The following is a 20,931-nucleotide window of genomic DNA, read 5'->3' on the forward strand; positions in this document are numbered from 1 at the left end:
ATTTGTACCTGGCCAGGGTTTCGCTTCAAATCATTATTGTCACATGTCTTATCCTATCGAGCTAACAATAAGTAGATCTACTAACTCTTTCGACCCAAACTCGTCACTCTCTCTTCCTCTTTGTCTCTTCGCCGTTATCCTATACAATCGGTCATAACATTAGTTGAGAAAAACATGTCCATTTTTCCGTAAAGTGGTCGTATGGAAGAAAATTCAGAGTGACTGTAATACATCACGGATGCGCTAATTTTGATCTACATGAAACGGATGCTCCGTATATGAGACAGTATTTAACGCAGTGCAGTGTCCTGATTTAAAGACCTGAAAAGGTGGTTGTCGGAGATTTTTTTTTTTTTTTGATAGGGAGAGATAGAACGAAACTTCTTAAAATTTCAAAGGTATTTTAACACACATTTGAAAGGTATGAGCAAAAATTTTTATGATCCAACTGTTGCAGAACGGCAGCGTTATTAGCTGACCCGTTAACTGAAGAATATATCTTTAGTCGATGGCTGACCATCGAAGGGCCTAGCCGCTTGAGTCTGGAATCAGCAGAAGAGATAAAGTGTGTATTTCTTGTATGAAATGTGAAAACTAAAATCATTATACATCATATCATATCATCATACGTCATACATCATCATACATCACATCATACATCATCATACACAGTATTAAAGTTCAAAACTAATGTTTGGATGTTCAGAAAGTGACGTCACCCAAAATTTTTTTTCTCTTGACGTCTTCGATCTATATAGACGAGAATCAGCTAGCCGAATTCCTCAGTCCGGAAACAACCGCTCTGTAGAAAGGTTGTATGAGAATCGCGCTCCGCAAATTTCGAGTACCGGGTTCTGTACCTCGTGGTTCCTGCGCACCAGGTCTGCTACCCGGTGAAACTTGACTTCCAGGACAAGTGCTCCGTAGTTCTTGCGCTCCAGATCAGCTACCTGGTGGAACTCGACTTCCAGAACAAGTGCTCCGTAGTTTTTGCGCTCCAGATCTGCTACCTAATGAAACTCGACTTCCTGGGCAAGTGCTCCATGGTTCTTGCGGTCCAGGTTCGCTACCTCGTGAAACTCGACTTCCAGGACAAGTGCTCCATAGTTTCTGTGCTCCAGGTACGCTACCTGGTGAAATTCGAATTCCAGGTTGAGCGCTCCGTAGTTCTGGATGTCCAGGTCCTTGACCTGATGACTTTTGACCTTCCGGACTAATTTTCAAGTTTGCAAGTTTGATTATTGAAAACGTTATGTTTTGTACTATCAAACCAATATGCATGCTTTAGATAACATTTTGAATCGGAAAAAAACCGAACGACCAGGATAAACAAATTGCAATTGGTGAGTGGATGGCATTGTATACATAGGAATACATGACAATAACTTCGTTCAATTAGAGCTAAGATTGCTGTGCGTAGTGTTTCAAATCTGTCAGCACTTAGCTGATTGTTCTGTAGTATTTTTTGACGAAATTTAGTGTCATAAAACCGTAATTATACTTACATGGATGTGTAAACGTGATTTGTAGCATTATGTAGAAAAAATCTTACAGACAGATTCGGTTTGCGTCACATGCACAAAGGCAGTGTTCATTATGTATACAGTGAAGCAAATACCAGAATTTTTTAGGAAGTATCGTGCCTCAGTCTCCCCCACAACTATGTCATCTGGTAAAACACTGACATCGAGTAAGCGAGCGCACGAGCACAAAAACCAGTTACACCAGGCATTGGACCCCGAGCGAGCTTTAGGGAGCGAGTATCTTAAAACTAGTTATTTTTAATTTGGGCACCATTATATTATCGATGGACTAAAATAACTCAAAAAACCGTGATATATTAACTGTCGAGCTCAAACGTAGAAAGTAACGATTTTTACCAAGAAAATTGTGAACAAAAATGAATGTGATTTAACGTTTTTTTTATGAATCTTTTGACTCATCGATGAGAAAAATATATGTCAATACAAAGTAATTTTAGTTTTTACATTTCAGACAAAGATTACGCACTTCATCTTTCCTGCCAATTCGAGATTCCAGCGGTGAGGCGTTGTAATGGCCTGCTAATAACTTCGCCATTTAGCGACACTTGATGATAGGTAAATTTTTCTGTTACTGTCCAAATGTGAGTTAAGATACGCTCGAAATTTTGAGAAGCTTCGTTAGTAATCTCCCATTCAAAACAAAAACAGCCGACAATCGACACATTGCTTGAAAATTATCGTATTTCATTAATTGAAAAAAAAAAAAATATGTGTACTTTTCCCGTTTTTTCATATGAGAGCATTTAAAGAACCCGGTTTCTACTTTGAACAGACATGGAAGATATTTTTTCTCCATCATCTAATATAATTAGTGACCAGTTTTCGGTGTTACTTGAATATTTGACTGTATGATTATTGATTGCTTTCAGTTTTTAACCATTTGTATACGATAATAGTACGAAATAAATGATGATAATCGACTATTTTCATGTAAACCAGTAACAAAAAGATATGTTTCTATTTCTGCACGGTGAGTACAACATTTCTCTAATATCTAATGGCAATTGTAATTATATTTTATCTGAAATTTTTCAAACTTGTCACGTTTACAATGAATTATTTCAATTCATTTTTCGCGTAAGCCCAAATTCAGTAGCTATGAATGCGCTAATAAAATTTCTATATAATTTTTTATAATTTTCTCATAATCTTCTTGGTAAAATGTGTCAATAAAAAAAATTATATTAATCTTTACACGATATTTTTGATGTGTTCTAATTTTTCTGAAAATATTAATTATCATTCCAGGTATAACCAGAGGTGGTTAGCGGTGGTCATTGCAGGTGGTTGACGGTGGTTGGAGGTGGTCGCAGGTGGACGAGGAGAAGGACGAAGAAGTCGAGAAGAACAAGATGGACGATGAGGACGAGGATTTGTGGTCGGTGAGTAAAACCTTTTTATAATATTTGATGGCATTTTTAATTATCTTTCATCTCAAATATTTCAAATTTGTCATGTTTACAATAAATTATTTGAATTAATTTTTCGCGCGAACACATATTCAGTAGCTTCAAATGCGCTGATAAAATTCATTACGTATTAAATAATGATATTAATCCTTAGACAATAATTTTGATGTGTTTTTATACTGAAAATATTTATTACTATTCCAGGTATAACCAGAAGTGGTTATTGGTGGTTGTTGGAGGTAGTTGGCGGTGGTCGGGGGTGGTCGTAGGTAAGCGAGGGGAAGGACGAGGAAGACGAGGAAAATAAGGTGGACAAGGAGGACGAGGATTTGTGCAGGGTGAGTAAAACACTTTTATAATATTTGATGGCAATTGTATTTATATTTTATCTGAAATAGTTCAAACTTTTCATGCTTACATTAAATTATTTCAATTCATTTTCTGCGCAAGTCCAAATTCAGGAGCTATTATTGCGCCAATCAAATTTGTTATATTGTTAATTACTTAATTAATTAATTACATTAATCCTTACACAATATTTTTGATGTGTTTTCATATTGAAAATATTTATTACCATTCCAGGTATAACCCGACGTGGTTATCGGTGGTTGTTGGGGGTGGTTGGAGGTGGTCGGAGGTAGACGAGGTGAGGGACGAAGAAGACGAGAACAATATGGACGAGGAGGGCGAAGATTAGTGCTCGGTGAGTTCAACATTATTGTAATATTTAATGGTAATTGTAGTTATATTTGATCTAAAATTTTTCAAATTGTCACGTTCACAATAAATTATTTCAATTCATTCTCCGCGCAAGTACAAATTCAGGAGCTATGAATGCGCCAATCGAATTTGTTATATTGTTAATCAATTAATTAAATAATTACATTAATCCTTACACAATATTTTTGATGTGTTCTTATACTGAAAATATTTTTACTATTCAAGGTATAACCCGAGGTGGTTCGAGGTGGTTGTTGGAGGTGGTTGGCGGTGGTTGGAGGTGGTTGCAGCTGATCAGGGAGGAGGACGAAGAAGACGAGGAGAACGAGGATTTCTACATGGTGAGTAAAATATTTTTATAACATTAAATGGCAATTGTCATTATATTTTATCTACAATTTTTCGATCTTGTCACGTTTACAATTAATTATTTCAATTCATTTTTCGCTCATGCCCAAATTTAGTGGCTATCAGTGCGTTAGTAAAATTTCTATAATTTTCCATAATTTTCTCATAATCTTCTTGGTAAAATTTGTCAATACTAATATTATAACAATCCTTACACAATATTTTTTATGTGTTCTAATATTTGAAATACTTATTACTATCCCAGGTGTAAGCCGAGGTGGTTATCGGTGGTTGTTGGAGGTGGTTAGCGGTGGTTGGAGGTGGTCGGAGGTGGTCGGAGGTGGACGAGGAGGAGGACAAGGAAGATGAGGAGAGCGAGGATTTCTGCATGGCGAGTAAAATATTTTTATAACATTAAATGGCAATTGTCATTATATTTTATGTACGATTTTTTAATCTTGTCACGTTTACAATTAATTATTATTTCAATTCATTTTTCGCGCATGCCCAAATTCAGTAGCTATCAGTGGGCTAGTAAAATTTCTATAATTTTTCATAATTTTCTCATAATCTTCTTAATGAAATTTGTCAATACAAAAATTATAAGAATCCTTACACAATATTTTTCATGTTTTCTAATACTTAAAATAATTATTGCTAATCTAGGTATAACCCAAGGTGGTTATCGATGGTTACTGGAGGTGGTTGGCGGTGGCTGGAGGTGTTCGGAGGTGGACGAGGAGGAGAACGAGGAAGACGAGGAAACCAAGGTGGACGAGGATGATGAGGATTTGTGCACTGTGAGTATAACATTCTTAAATAACGAATAGAGTAGGAGTAGAAGTGGGAATAGGAGTAGGATCAGGAGAAGGTTCACAAGTAGGAGTAGGAGTAGGAGTAGGAGTAGGATCAGGGGTAGGAGTAGGAGTAGGAGTAGAAGTTGGAGTTGGAGTGGAAAGGTGAGTGGAGGGGAGGAAGGAAAGGGAGACGCAACTCCCAAGCTAGGAATGAGCGCACGCGCGCTGAGGAGCCGGGAGTCCCTCCGAAGTTATGCTTCGGTGGTTCCGGGGAGTCTCTCATCCCGTACCAGAGTGGCCGATGGGTTTTTAGTGGGGGCGGGTCCCACACTACCCTGTGTTTCTTGCGTGAAACAGAGGGTGTGCATAAGGCATTTTCCCATCGAGAGACAAAAAAAAAAAAAAGGATAGGATAGGGTAGGGTCCACTCTCCTCCCCGCCCCGCCCACCCCCCTCCCCGCCCCACCTCTCCCCCCTCCCCACACCCCGCCAAAATATCTCAAACTTGTCAAGTTTACAATAAATTGTTTCAATTCATTTTTCACGCAAGCACATATTCAATAGCTATAAACGCGCTAATGAAATTTATTACATATTGATTAAATAATTAATTATAATAATCCTTACATAATATTTTTGATGTGTTCTTAGTATGAGAATATTTATTACTATTCCAGGTATAACCCGAGGTGGTTGGCGGTGGTTGGCGGTGGTCGAGCTGGACGAGGTGGAGGACGAGGATTCGTGCTCGGTGAGTTTAACATTTTGACAATATTTGATGAAGTAGAATCAGCATCAGGAGTAGGATCAGGGGAAGATGTAGAAATAGGAGTAGAAGTAGGAGTAGTGGTAGGAATAGGACTTGGAGTAAGAATATGAGTAGAAGTAGGAATAGTAGGAGTTGGAGTGGGATTAGGAGTAGGAGTAGTCGGAGTAGGAATAGAAGTAGGAGTAGGAGCAGAAGTAGGTAGGGCGGGGTGGGTCGTGAGAGGGGAGGGGAGGGGTGGGAAGGGGATATTATCATATCAAGTTATCAGTAATAAGCAATAGCGGGTAAAATATTAGCTTACTTTTGTAAGTATTGATGAATATAGCCTCTATGAATATTCATTGTTGATATATAAGGTCTGGCAACGTACCTACTTTCTGTAAGAGATGTTGAAGATTTTCAACATAATTATGTTTCAGTTCTGTGCCCCACCTAGTGATCCACTAGTACATATCCTCCGACGTGACATCGCTGTACTACGTATAAAGAAGAAAAGATTTACTAAGATGCAAATTGCTCCTCTCTTCTTGCCATTGAGCTTTCAGCCATTGTTGCGCTGTGTGTTTAAAATTTAGGACAGTATATAATATAGAATAACAGGTACAGCTTCGAATATAGCACTACAATAAATCTTATAGAAATGAGCTCTCATTGAGATTTCTCTGTATTTATAACTCGACGCGAGAAGGCAAAAATCAATGTAATGCCATCTGTAAGGTAATTGGACTCGTATTTGCACTACGAGAACTCGTTGGGCATTTTGCGGTGAAGTTTGAAAAATTGTTGTACAAGAAATTAAATAACTATAAAAATGGATAAAAAATATTATCTCTAATAGTGAATGTAGCTAATACAGCTTTAACCGTATATTGATTATGTTAATGATCTATTGTTACAAGATCGGAATTAGATGAGCTCTCTAAATACTTTTTTCTAGTCTATTAATTTATATCATGTATATGTAAATGTATATTTCTTCAGTTTATACAATCACTGCACTAGGATTACCCTTGCCACGTTTTATGATGCGCTTGTGTAATTTGTATATTATTAACCTTACGTTTTACTCTATTTGCGACAAGTTGTGAGTGTTTCTGATTTCTTGGCAATCATTTATCTACATGTATGTGTATATATGTATATGTATACTTATGCATGTGTATATACATATATACACATGTTTAAAACTAGATTTTTACAATAAACACAGAGGTTTTAGTATTTTTACATACGGATTTCTGTGTATAGGTATACTTGAACTAAAATATCCTTATCTCTAATACGGAGTTCTTCGTAATTCGCATTTGTTCATGTAACCCAATGTCCTACATACGATGGCAAAAATCGAGATCCAACTCAACTGAGTCTCAAAGCCCTGTTGACACAAAAGCAGCTATTTGATAGAAATTATAGTTTATAGTTTACACAGCCCTTTGCATGATATTTCATTATAAATACATATGTTTCAATGTACTTAGGAATAATGTATCAAATATACAGAGGTCATGTGCAAATAATAAATGAATTCGACCGCAGTTTGATGTATTCATTAGAGCTTTAACAATAAATTTAAGCTTTGTTACTTCTTTTATTTCATTATGGATAATCAAAAACATTTCCGACTATTCGTGCTGTGGAAGCATGAGGATTAAACCAAATGTAGCAAAAGATTAGAAACAGTGTATGTAGAATACGGGTATTTTTCTAATAATGCAAACACGTGCCGCTAGCTTAGTTTTGACATATCTAGAATACCACGCCTTGCGAATTAGCTTTCCAGACAGAGATGAATGATGAATTTGAAGGACTGCATTATCGTTGTTGAATACTCTATACCTCGTGGGAAACGAAAATCTGTAACGATAAAATTGATGCACCGGATCATCGTCGACTTTAACTTTTGAAATGTCCTACCATTTTCGAACACCTACTACCTCCCACTGCCACCTCCGACCATCAATGGCCACTTTCGACCACCCCCTATCACCTTCTGCCAGCGCCGACCACCTCCTACCATTTCCGAACACCTCCACCCATCCTATTTACCTATATTACTAGATTAGCTATGATATGAAAAGAGAAGAATTATTCATTTCGAAATGGGATTCTATTCGACGCGCGCACGACGTATTCCATAACATTGATATTCCGATGTATTCCATAACATAAATATTCATAAATATTCCAACAACTTTTCATTTGCTCTCTCGATCTTGGATTTTCGTAGGCATAGAATCGAAACGCTGTTTTAGCTAGTCGCAAGTGAAGTATCTACGTTGGGTAGAGAAGCTGAATAGTTTTTCGAAAAGTGTTTGAATGGAAAAAAATTCAGAGTAACTGTAATACATCACGGATGCGCCAATTTTGATTAAGATGAAATGGATTCTCCGTACATGAGACAGTATTTAACGCAGCGTAGTGATTTAAAGACCTAAGAAGGTGACAGGAAGAGAAGGAACGAGGCTTCTTAACACTTCGAGTGTATTTTAACACACATTTGAAAGGTACGAGCAAAATTTTTCATCATCCAACTGTCGCAGAACGGCAGCGTTATCAGCTGAGCCGTTAACCGAAGGATATATCTTCAGTCAACGGCTGACCATCGAAGGGCCTGGCCGCTTGAGTCTGGAATCGGCAGGAGAGATAAAGTGCGTATTTCTTGTATGAAATGTGAAAACTAAAATCATTATACATCATATCATATCATCATACATCGTACATCATACATCATACATCATACATCATCATACATAGTATTAAAGGTCGAAACCAGAGTTCGGATGTCGGATGTTCAGAAAGTGACGTCACCAATTCAAAATCAGCTAGCCGAATTCCTCAGTCTGGAAACAACCGCGCAGTAGAGCGGACGTATGAGAGTCGCGCTCCGCAAATTTCGAGTACCGGGTTCTCAACCTCTCGGATCCCGCGCTTCGGGTCCGCTACGTATTTCGAGTACCGGGTTCTCAACCTCCCGGATCTACAATAAATTATTTCAATTCGTTTTTCGCGCAAGCCGAAATTCAGTAGCTGTCAGTCCGCTAATAAAATTTCTCGACTTCCGGGACAAGCGCTCCGTGGTTCCTGGTTCACGTTTACAATAAATTATTTCAATTCGTTTTTCGCGCAACCCCAAATTCAGTAGCTGTCAGTCCGCTAATAAAATTTCTCGACTTCCGGGACAAGCGCTCCGTGGTTCCTGGTTCACGTTTACAATAAATTATTTCAATTCGTTTTTCGCGCAAGCCGAAATTCAGTAGCTGTCAGTCCGCTAATAAAAGTTCTCGACTTCCGGGATGAGCGCTCCGTGGTTCCTGGTTCACGTTTACAATAAATTATTTCAATTCGTTTTTCGCGCAAGCCGAAATTCAGTAGCTGTCAGTCCGCTAATAAAATTTCTCGACTTCCGGGACAAGCGCTCCGTGGTTCCTGGTTCACGTTTACAATAAATTATTTCAATTCGTTTTTCGCGCAACCCCAAATTCAGTAGCTGTCAGTCCGCTAATAAAATTTCTCGACTTCCGGGACAAGCGCTCCGTGGTTCCTGGTTCACGTTTACAATAAATTATTTCAATTCGTTTTTCGCGCAAGCCGAAATTCAGTAGCTGTCAGTCCGCTAATAAAAGTTCTCGACTTCCGGGATGAGCGCTCCGTGGTTCCTGGTTCACGTTTACAATAAATTATTTCAATTCGTTTTTCGCGCAAGCCGAAATTCAGTAGCTGTCAGTCCGCTAATAAAATTTCTCGACTTCCGGGACAAGCGCTCCGTGGTTCCTGGTTCACGTTTACAATAAATTATTTCAATTCGTTTTTCGCGCAACCCCAATTTCAGTAGCTGTCAGTCCGCTAATAAAATTTCTCGACTTCCGGGACAAGCGCTCCGTGGTTCCTGATTCACGTTTACAATAAATTATTTCAATTCGTTTTTCGCGCAAGCCGAAATTCAGTAGCTGTCAGTCCGCTAATGAAATTTCTCGACTTCCGGGATAAGCGCTCCGTGGTTCCTGGTTCACGTTTACAATAAATTATTTCAATTTGTTTTTCGCGCAAGCCGAAATTCAGTAGCTGTCAGTCCGCTAATAAAAGTTCTCGACTTCCGGGATAAACGCTCCGTGGTTCCTGGTTCACGTTTACAATAAATTATTTCAATTCGTTTTTCGCGCAACCCCAAATTCAGTAGCTGTCAGTCCGCTAATAAAAGTTCTCGACTTCCGGGACAAGCGCTCCGTGGTTCCTGGTTCACGTTTACAATAAATTATTTCAATTCGTTTTTCGCGCAACCCCAATTTCAGTAGCTGTCAGTCCGCTAATAAAATTTCTCGACTTCCGGGACAAGCGCTCCGTGGTTCCTGGTTCACGTTTACAATAAATTATTTCAATTCGTTTTTCGCGCAAGCCGAAATTCAGTAGCTGTCAGTCCGCTAATAAAAGTTCTCGACTTCCGGGATAAGCGCTCCGTGGTTCCTGGTTCACGTTTACAATAAATTATTTCAATTCGTTTTTCGCGCAACCCCAAATTCAGTAGCTGTCAGTCCGCTAATAAAATTTCTCGACTTCCGGGATAAGCGCTCCGTGGTTCCTGGTTCACGTTTACAATAAATTATTTCAATTCGTTTTTCGCGCAAGCCGAAATTCAGTAGCTGTCAGTCCGCTAATAAAATTTCTCGACTTCCGGGACAAGCGCTCCGTGGTTCCTGGTTCACGTTTACAATAAATTATTTCAATTCGTTTTTCGCGCAAGCCGAAATTCAGTAGCTGTCAGTCCGCTAATGAAATTTCTCGACTTCCGGGATAAGCGCTCCGTGGTTCCTGGTTCACGTTTACAATAAATTATTTCAATTTGTTTTTCGCGCAAGCCGAAATTCAGTAGCTGTCAGTCCGCTAATAAAAGTTCTCGACTTCCGGGATAAGCGCTCCGTGGTTCCTGGTTCACGTTTACAATAAATTATTTCAATTCGTTTTTCGCGCAACCCCAAATTCAGTAGCTGTCAGTCCGCTAATAAAAGTTCTCGACTTCCGGGATAAGCGCTCCGTGGTTCCTGGTTCACGTTTACAATAAATCATTTCAATTCGTTTTTCGCGCAAGCCGAAATTCAGTAGCTGTCAGTCCGCTAATAAAAGTTCTCGACTTCCGGGATAAGCGCTCCGTGGTTCCTGGTTCACGTTTACAATAAATTATTTCAATTCGTTTTTCGCGCAACCCCAATTTCAGTAGCTGTCAGTCCGCTAATAAAATTTCTCGACTTCCGGGACAAGCGCTCCGTGGTTCCTGGTTCACGTTTACAATAAATTATTTCAATTCGTTTTTCGCGCAAGCCGAAATTCAGTAGCTGTCAGTCCGCTAATGAAATTTCTCGACTTCCGGGATAAGCGCTCCGTGGTTCCTGGTTCACGTTTACAATAAATTATTTCAATTCGTTTTTCGCGCAACCCCAATTTCAGTAGCTGTCAGTCCGCTAATAAAATTTCTCGACTTCCGGGACAAGCGCTCCGTGGTTCCTGGTTCACGTTTACAATAAATTATTTCAATTCGTTTTTCGCGCAAGCCGAAATTCAGTAGCTGTCAGTCCGCTAATAAAATTTCTCGACTTCCGGGATAAGCGCTCCGTGGTTCCTGGTTCACGTTTACAATAAATTATTTCAATTCGTTTTTCGCGCAAGCACAAATTCGGTAGCTATAAATGCGCTAGCGAAATTTATTCTACTATGAATTAATTAATTAATCATATTAATTCTTACATAATATTTTTGATATGTTCTTGTACTGAAAATATTTATTATTATGGCAGGTATACCGGTGGTGGTTATCGGTGGTTGTTGGAGGTGATTGGCGGTGGTTGAAGGTGTTCGGAGTTGGACGAGGAGGAGGACGAGGAGGACGAGGATTTGTGCTCGGTGAGTAAAACACTTTTATAATATTTGATGGCAATTGTAATTACATTTTATCTCAAATATTTCGAACTAGTCATGGTTACATAAAATTATTTCAATTCATTTTTCGCGCAAGCACATATTCAGTAGCTATGAATAAGCTTATACAACATATTATATTATTAATTAATTAATAATTATTCTTTTAATATTTAACGGCAATTGTAATTACATTTCATCTGAAATATTACAAACTTGTCACGTTTACAATAAATTATTTCAATTCATTTCTCGTGCAAGCACATATTCAGTAGATAAGAATAATCCTATACAATTTATTATATTATTAATTAAGTAATTAATTATATTAATCCTTATACAATATTTTTGATGTGTTCTCATACTGAAAATATTTATTACTATTCCAGGTATAACCCGAGGTGGTTGGCGGTGGTTGGAGGTGGTCGGAGGCGGACGAGGAAGAGGACGAGGACCAGGAGGTGGACGAGGAGGAGGACGAGGTGGACGAGGAGGCGGTGGGGTAGGTCGTGGGAGAGGAGAGGTGGGGTGGGGGAGGGGTGGGGGAGGGGCGGGGGTGGGGGTGGGAACGGGAAGAGGTGGGCGGGGTGGGGGAAGGGAAGGGAAGGGAAGGGGAGGGGAGGGGGAAGGGACGGGAAGGGGAGGGGCGGGAGGGAGGGAGGGAGGGAGGGAGGGCGGGAGGGCGGGAGGGCGGGAGGGCGGGAGGGCGGGAGGGTCGGGTGGGTGGGAGGGAGGGAGGGGAGTGGAGGACGGATGTCAGAGCGTAAAATTAATACAGCACGCCACGTGCCCTCCCTCCCTCCCGCCCTCCCTCCCTCCCTCCCGCCCTCCCGCCCTCCCGCCCTCCCTCCCTCCCGCCCTCCCGCCCTCCCTCCCTCCCTCCCGCCCTCCCTCCCTCCCTCCCGCCCTCCCGCCCTCCCTCCCTCCCACCCCTCCCCTTCCCTTCCCGTCCCTTCCCCCTCCCCTCCCCTTCCCTTCCCTTCCCTTCCCCCGCCCCGCCCACCTCTTCCCCTTCCCACCCCCACCCCCGCCCCTCCCCCACCCTTCCCCCACCCCACCTCTCCTCTCCCACGACCTACCCCACCGCCTCCTCGTCCACCTCGTCCTCCTCCTCGTCCACCTCCTGGTCCTCGTCCTCTTCCTCGTCCGCCTCCGACCACCTCCAACCACCGCCAACCACCTCGGGTTATACCTGGAATAGTAATAAATATTTTCAGTATGAGAACACATCAAAAATATTGTATAAGGATTAATATAATTAATTACTTAATTAATAATATAATAAATTGTATAGGATTATTCTTATCTACTGAATATGTGCTTGCACGAGAAATGAATTGAAATAATTTATTGTAAACGTGACAAGTTTGTAATATTTCAGATGAAATGTAATTACAATTGCCGTTAAATATTAAAAGAATAATTATTAATTAATTAATAATATAATATGTTGTATAAGCTTATTCATAGCTACTGAATATGTGCTTGCGCGAAAAATGAATTGAAATAATTTTATGTAACCATGACTAGTTCGAAATATTTGAGATAAAATGTAATTACAATTGCCATCAAATATTATAAAAGTGTTTTACTCACCGAGCACAAATCCTCGTCCTCCTCGTCCTCCTCCTCGTCCAACTCCGAACACCTTCAACCACCGCCAATCACCTCCAACAACCACCGATAACCACCACCGGTATACCTGCCATAATAATAAATATTTTCAGTACAAGAACATATCAAAAATATTATGTAAGAATTAATATGATTAATTAATTAATTCATAGTAGAATAAATTTCGCTAGCGCATTTATAGCTACCGAATTTGTGCTTGCGCGAAAAACGAATTGAAATAATTTATTGTAAACGTGAACCAGGAACCACGGAGCGCTTATCCCGGAAGTCGAGAAATTTTATTAGCGGACTGACAGCTACTGAATTTCGGCTTGCGCGAAAAACGAATTGAAATAATTTATTGTAAACGTGAACCAGGAACCACGGAGCGCTTGTCCCGGAAGTCGAGAAATTTTATTAGCGGACTGACAGCTACTGAAATTGGGGTTGCGCGAAAAACGAATTGAAATAATTTATTGTAAACGTGAACCAGGAACCACGGAGCGCTTATCCCGGAAGTCGAGAAATTTCATTAGCGGACTGACAGCTACTGAATTTCGGCTTGCGCGAAAAACGAATTGAAATAATTTATTGTAAACGTGAACCAGGAACCACGGAGCGCTTGTCCCGGAAGTCGAGAACTTTTATTAGCGGACTGACAGCTACTGAATTTGGGGTTGCGCGAAAAACGAATTGAAATAATTTATTGTAAACGTGAACCAGGAACCACGGAGCGCTTATCCCGGAAGTCGAGAACTTTTATTAGCGGACTGACAGCTACTGAATTTCGGCTTGCGCGAAAAACAAATTGAAATAATTTATTGTAAACGTGAACCAGGAACCACGGAGCGCTTATCCCGGAAGTCGAGAACTTTTATTAGCGGACTGACAGCTACTGAATTTCGGCTTGCGCGAAAAACAAATTGAAATAATTTATTGTAAACGTGAACCAGGAACCACGGAGCGCTTATCCCGGAAGTCGAGAAATTTCATTAGCGGACTGACAGCTACTGAATTTCGGCTTGCGCGAAAAACGAATTGAAATAATTTATTGTAAACGTGAATCAGGAACCACGGAGCGCTTGTCCCGGAAGTCGAGAAATTTTATTAGCGGACTGACAGCTACTGAAATTGGGGTTGCGCGAAAAACGAATTGAAATAATTTATTGTAAACGTGAACCAGGAACCACGGAGCGCTTATCCCGGAAGTCGAGAAATTTCATTAGCGGACTGACAGCTACTGAATTTCGGCCTGCGCGAAAAACGAATTGAAATAATTTATTGTAAACGTGAACCAGGAACCACGGAGCGCTTATCCCGGAAGTCGAGAAATTTTATTAGCGGACTGACAGCTACTGAAATTGGGGTTGCGCGAAAAACGAATTGAAATAATTTATTGTAAACGTGAACCAGGAACCACGGAGCGCTTGTCCCGGAAGTCGAGAACTTTTATTAGCGGACTGACAGCTACTGAATTTGGGGTTGCGCGAAAAACGAATTGAAATAATTTATTGTAAACGTGAACCAGGAACCACGGAGCGCTTATCCCGGAAGTCGAGAACTTTTATTAGCGGACTGACAGCTACTGAATTTCGGCTTGCGCGAAAAACAAATTGAAATAATTTATTGTAAACGTGAACCAGGAACCACGGAGCGCTTATCCCGGAAGTCGAGAAATTTCATTAGCGGACTGACAGCTACTGAATTTCGGCTTGCGCGAAAAACGAATTGAAATAATTTATTGTAAACGTGAATCAGGAACCACGGAGCGCTTGTCCCGGAAGTCGAGAAATTTTATTAGCGGACTGACAGCTACTGAAATTGGGGTTGCGCGAAAAACGAATTGAAATAATTTATTGTAAACGTGAACCAGGAACCACGGAGCGCTTGTCCCGGAAGTCGAGAAATTTTATTAGCGGACTGACAGCTACTGAATTTCGGCTTGCGCGAAAAACGAATTGAAATAATTTATTGTAAACGTGAACCAGGAACCACGGAGCGCTTGTCCCGGAAGTCGAGAAATTTTATTAGCGGACTGACAGCTACTGAATTTGGGGTTGCGCGAAAAACGAATTGAAATAATTTATTGTAAACGTGAACCAGGAACCACGGAGCGCTTGTCCCGGAAGTCGAGAAATTTTATTAGCGGACTGACAGCTACTGAATTTCGGCTTGCGCGAAAAACGAATTGAAATAATTTATTGTAGATCCGGGAGGTTGAGAACCCGGTACTCGAAATACGTAGCGGACCCGAAGCGCGGGATCCGAGAGGTTGAGAACCCGGTACTCGAAATTTGCGGAGCGCGACTCTCATACGTCCGCTCTACTGCGCGGTTGTTTCCAGACTGAGGAATTCGGCTAGCTGATTTTGAATTGGTGACGTCACTTTCTGAACATCCGACATCCGAACTCTGGTTTCGACCTTTAATACTATGTATGATGATGTATGATGTATGATGTATGATGTACGATGTATGATGATATGATATGATGTATAATGATTTTAGTTTTCACATTTCATACAAGAAATACGCACTTTATCTCTCCTGCCGATTCCAGACTCAAGCGGCCAGGCCCTTCGATGGTCAGCCGTTGACTGAAGATATATCCTTCGGTTAACGGCTCAGCTGATAACGCTGCCGTTCTGCGACAGTTGGATGATGAAAAATTTTGCTCGTACCTTTCAAATGTGTGTTAAAATACACTCGAAGTGTTAAGAAGCCTCGTTCCTTCTCTTCCTGTCACCTTCTTAGGTCTTTAAATCACTACGCTGCGTTAAATACTGTCTCATGTACGGAGAATCCATTTCATCTTAATCAAAATTGGCGCATCCGTGATGTATTACAGTTACTCTGAATTTTTTTCCATTCAAACACTTTTCGAAAAACTATTCAGCTTCTCTACCCAACGTAGATACTTCACTTGCGACTAGCTAAAACAGCGTTTCGATTCTATGCCTACGAAAATCCAAGATCGAGAGAGCAAATGAAAAGTTGTTGGAATATTTATGAATATTTATGTTATGGAATACATCGGAATATCAATGTTATGGAATACGTCGTGCGCGCGTCGAATAGAATCCCATTTCGAAATGAATAATTCTTCTCTTTTCATATCATAGCTAATCTAGTAATATAGGTAAATAGGATGGGTGGAGGTGTTCGGAAATGGTAGGAGGTGGTCGGCGCTGGCAGAAGGTGATAGGGGGTGGTCGAAAGTGGCCATTGATGGTCGGAGGTGGCAGTGGGAGGTAGTAGGTGTTCGAAAATGGTAGGACATTTCAAAAGTTAAAGTCGACGATGATCCGGTGCATCAATTTTATCGTTACAGATTTTCGTTTCCCACGAGGTATAGAGTATTCAACAACGATAATGCAGTCCTTCAAATTCATCATTCATCTCTGTCTGGAAAGCTAATTCGCAAGGCGTGGTATTCTAGATATGTCAAAACTAAGCTAGCGGCACGTGTTTGCATTATTAGAAAAATACCCGTATTCTACATACACTGTTTCTAATCTTTTGCTACATTTGGTTTAATCCTCATGCTTCCACAGCACGAATAGTCGGAAATGTTTTTGATTATCCATAATGAAATAAAAGAAGTAACAAAGCTTAAATTTATTGTTAAAGCTCTAATGAATACATCAAACTGCGGTCGAATTCATTTATTATTTGCACATGACCTCTGTATATTTGATACATTATTCCTAAGTACATTGAAACATATGTATTTATAATGAAATATCATGCAAAGGGCTGTGTAAACTATAAACTATAATTTCTATCAAATAGCTGCTTTTGTGTCAACAGGGCTTTGAGACTCAGTTGAGTTGGATCTCGATTTTTGCCATCGTATGTAGGACATTGGGTTACATGAACAAATGCGAATTACGAAGAACTCCGTATTAGAGATAAGGATATTTTAGTTCAAGTATACCTATACACAGAAATCCGTATGTAAAAATACTAAAACCTCTGTGTTTATTGTAAAAATCTAGTTTTAAACATGTGTATATATGTATATACACATGCATAAGTATACATATACATATATACACATACATGTAGATAAATGATTGCCAAGAAATCAGAAACACTCACAACTTGTCGCAAATAGAGTAAAACGTAAGGTTAATAATATACAAATTACACAAGCGCATCATAAAACGTGGCAAGGGTAATCCTAGTGCAGTGATTGTATAAACTGAAGAAATATACATTTACATATACATGATATAAATTAATAGACTAGAAAAAAGTATTTAGAGAGCTCATCTAATTCCGATCTTGTAACAATAGATCATTAACATAATCAATATACGGTTAAAGCTGTATTAGCTACATTCACTATTAGAGATAATATTTTTTATCCATTTTTATAGTTATTTAATTTCTTGTACAACAATTTTTCAAACTTCACCGCAAAATGCCCAACGAGTTCTCGTAGTGCAAATACGAGTCCAATTACCTTACAGATGGCATTACATTGATTTTTGCCTTCTCGCGTCGAGTTATAAATACAGAGAAATCTCAATGAGAGCTCATTTCTATAAGATTTATTGTAGTGCTATATTCGAAGCTGTACCTGTTATTCTATATTATATACTGTCCTAAATTTTAAACACACAGCGCAACAATGGCTGAAAGCTCAATGGCAAGAAGAGAGGAGCAATTTGCATCTTAGTAAATCTTTTCTTCTTTATACGTAGTACAGCGATGTCACGTCGGAGGATATGTACTAGTGGATCACTAGGTGGGGCACAGAACTGAAACATAATTATGTTGAAAATCTTCAACATCTCTTACAGAAAGTAGGTACGTTGCCAGACCTTATATATCAACAATGAATATTCATAGAGGCTATATTCATCAATACTTACAAAAGTAAGCTAATATTTTACCCGCTATTGCTTATTACTGATAACTTGATATGATAATATCCCCTTCCCACCCCTCCCCTCCCCTCTCACGACCCACCCCGCCCTACCTACTTCTGCTCCTACTCCTACTTCTATTCCTACTCCGACTACTCCTACTCCTAATCCCACTCCAACTCCTACTATTCCTACTTCTACTCATATTCTTACTCCAAGTCCTATTCCTACCACTACTCCTACTTCTACTCCTATTTCTACATCTTCCCCTGATCCTACTCCTGATGCTGATTCTACTTCATCAAATATTGTCAAAATGTTAAACTCACCGAGCACGAATCCTCGTCCTCCACCTCGTCCAGCTCGACCACCGCCAACCACCGCCAACCACCTCGGGTTATACCTGGAATAGTAATAAATATTCTCATACTAAGAACACATCAAAAATATTATGTAAGGATTATTATAATTAATTATTTAATCAATATGTAATAAATTTCATTAGCGCGTTTATAGCTATTGAATATGTGCTTGCGTGAAAAATGAATTGAAACAATTTATTGTAAACTTGACAAGTTTGAGATATTTTGGCGGGGTGTGGGGAGGGGGGAGAGGTGGGGCGGGGAGGGGGGTGGGCGGGGCGGGGAGGAGAGTGGACCCTACCCTATCCTATCCTTTTTTTTTTTTTTGTCTCTCGATGGGAAAATGCCTTATGCACACCCTCTGTTTCACGCAAGAAACACAGGGTAGTGTGGGACCCGCCCCCACTAAAAACCCATCGGCCACTCTGGTACGGGATGAGAGACTCCCCGGAACCACCGAAGCATAACTTCGGAGGGACTCCCGGCTCCTCAGCGCGCGTGCGCTCATTCCTAGCTTGGGAGTTGCGTCTCCCTTTCCTTCCTCCCCTCCACTCACCTTTCCACTCCAACTCCAACTTCTACTCCTACTCCTACTCCTACCCCTGATCCTACTCCTACTCCTACTCCTGATCCTAATCCTATTCCTACTCCTACTTGTGAACCTTCTCCTGATCCTACTCCTATTCCCACTTCTACTCCTACTCTATTCGTTATTTAAGAATGTTATACTCACAGTGCACAAATCCTCATCATCCTCGTCCACCTTGGTTTCCTCGTCTTCCTCGTTCTCCTCCTCGTCCACCTCCGAACACCTCCAGCCACCGCCAACCACCTCCAGTAACCATCGATAACCACCTTGGGTTATACCTAGATTAGCAATAATTATTTTAAGTATTAGAAAACATGAAAAATATTGTGTAAGGATTCTTATAATTTTTGTATTGACAAATTTCATTAAGAAGATTATGAGAAAATTATGAAAAATTATAGAAATTTTACTAGCCCACTGATAGCTACTGAATTTGGGCATGCGCGAAAAATGAATTGAAATAATAATTAATTGTAAACGTGACAAGATTAAAAAATCGTACATAAAATATAATGACAATTGCCATTTAATGTTATAAAAATATTTTACTCACCATGCAGAAATCCTCGTTCTCCTCATCTTCCTCGTCCTCCTCCTCGTCCACCTCCGACCACCTCCGACCACCTCCAACCACCGCCAACCACCTCCAACAACCACCGATAACCACCTCGGCTTACACCTGGGATAGTAATAAGTATTTCAAATATTAGAACACATAAAAAATATTGTGTAAGGATTGTTATAATATTAGTATTGACAAATTTTACCAAGAAGATTATGAGAAAATTATGGAAAATTATAGAAATTTTACTAACGCACTGATAGCCACTAAATTTGGGCATGAGCGAAAAATGAATTGAAATAATTAATTGTAAACGTGACAAGATCGAAAAATTGTAGATAAAATATAATGACAATTGCCATTTAATGTTATAAAAATATTTTACTCACCATGTAGAAATCCTCGTTCTCCTCGTCTTCTTCGTCCTCCTCCCTGATCAGCTGCAACCACCTCCAACCACCGCCAACCACCTCCAACAACCACCTCGAACCACCTCGGGTTATACCTTGAATAGTAAAAATATTTTCAGTATAAGAACACATCAAAAATATTGTGTAAGGATTAATGTAATTATTTAATTAATTGATTAACAATATAACAAATTCGATTGGCGCATTCATAGCTCCTGAATTTGTACTTGCGCGGAGAATGAATTGAAATAATTTATTGTGAACGTGACAATTTGAAAAATTTTAGATCAAATATAACTACAATTACCATTAAATATTACAATAATGTTGAACTCACCGAGCACTAATCTTCGCCCTCCTCGTCCATATTGTTCTCGTCTTCTTCGTCCCTCACCTCGTCTACCTCCGACCACCTCCAACCACCCCCAACAACCACCGATAACCACGTCGGGTTATACCTGGAATGGTAATAAATATTTTCAATATGAAAACACTCAAAAATATTGTGTAAGGATTAATGTAATCAATTAATTAAGTAATTAACAATATAACAAATTTGATTGGCGCAATAATAGCTCCTGAATTTGGACTTGCGCAGAAAATGAATTGAAATAATTTAATGTAAGCATGAAAAGTTTGAACTATTTCAGATAAAATATAAATACAATTGCCATCAAATATTATAAAAGTGTTTTACTCACCCTGCACAAATCCTTGTCCACCTTATTTTCCTCGTCTTCCTCGTCCTTCCCCTCGCTTACCTACGACCACCCCCGACCACCGCCAACTACCTCCAACAACCACCTCGGGTTATACCTTGAATAGTATTAAATATTTTCAGTATAAGAACACATCAAAATTATTGTTTAAGGATTAATGTAAATCATCAACTAATCGATTTTATAATAAATTTGATCATCGCATTGACAGCTCCTGAATTTGGGCTAGCGCGAAAAATGAATCGAACTAATTCATTGTAAACATGAAACGGGAAGGACGGAGCACTTGTACTGGGAGTCGAACTTCA

The 20,931-nt window shown here is 39.8% G+C and overlaps 3 long non-coding RNA genes across 3 annotated transcripts; 1 reads left to right on the forward strand and 2 right to left on the reverse strand.

The window, feature by feature from the left end:
- The first annotated feature begins 536 nt into the window (after positions 1-536).
- LOC124294922 lies at positions 537-5,737 on the forward strand. The gene is made up of 3 exons (XR_006904817.1): positions 537-565; positions 4,688-4,821; positions 5,496-5,737. It is a non-coding gene; the product is annotated as an uncharacterized LOC124294922 (long non-coding RNA).
- A 12,405-nt stretch (positions 5,738-18,142) lies between these two features.
- LOC124294921 lies at positions 18,143-19,576 on the reverse strand. Its single transcript, XR_006904816.1, has 3 exons — positions 19,486-19,576; positions 19,077-19,210; positions 18,143-18,384 (listed from the first exon to the last, which is right to left on the reverse strand). It is a non-coding gene; the product is annotated as an uncharacterized LOC124294921 (long non-coding RNA).
- Positions 19,577-19,586: 10 nt separating this feature from the next.
- Positions 19,587-20,714, reverse strand: LOC124294920. Its single transcript, XR_006904815.1, has 4 exons — positions 20,606-20,714; positions 20,242-20,362; positions 19,884-19,999; positions 19,587-19,611 (listed from the first exon to the last, which is right to left on the reverse strand). It is a non-coding gene; the product is annotated as an uncharacterized LOC124294920 (long non-coding RNA).
- Between the last annotated feature and the right edge of the window lie 217 nt (positions 20,715-20,931).

Source organism: Neodiprion lecontei, chromosome 1, assembly GCF_021901455.1.
Source record: "Neodiprion lecontei isolate iyNeoLeco1 chromosome 1, iyNeoLeco1.1, whole genome shotgun sequence".
In the NCBI taxonomy this organism is placed as follows: domain Eukaryota; kingdom Metazoa; phylum Arthropoda; class Insecta; order Hymenoptera; family Diprionidae; genus Neodiprion; species Neodiprion lecontei.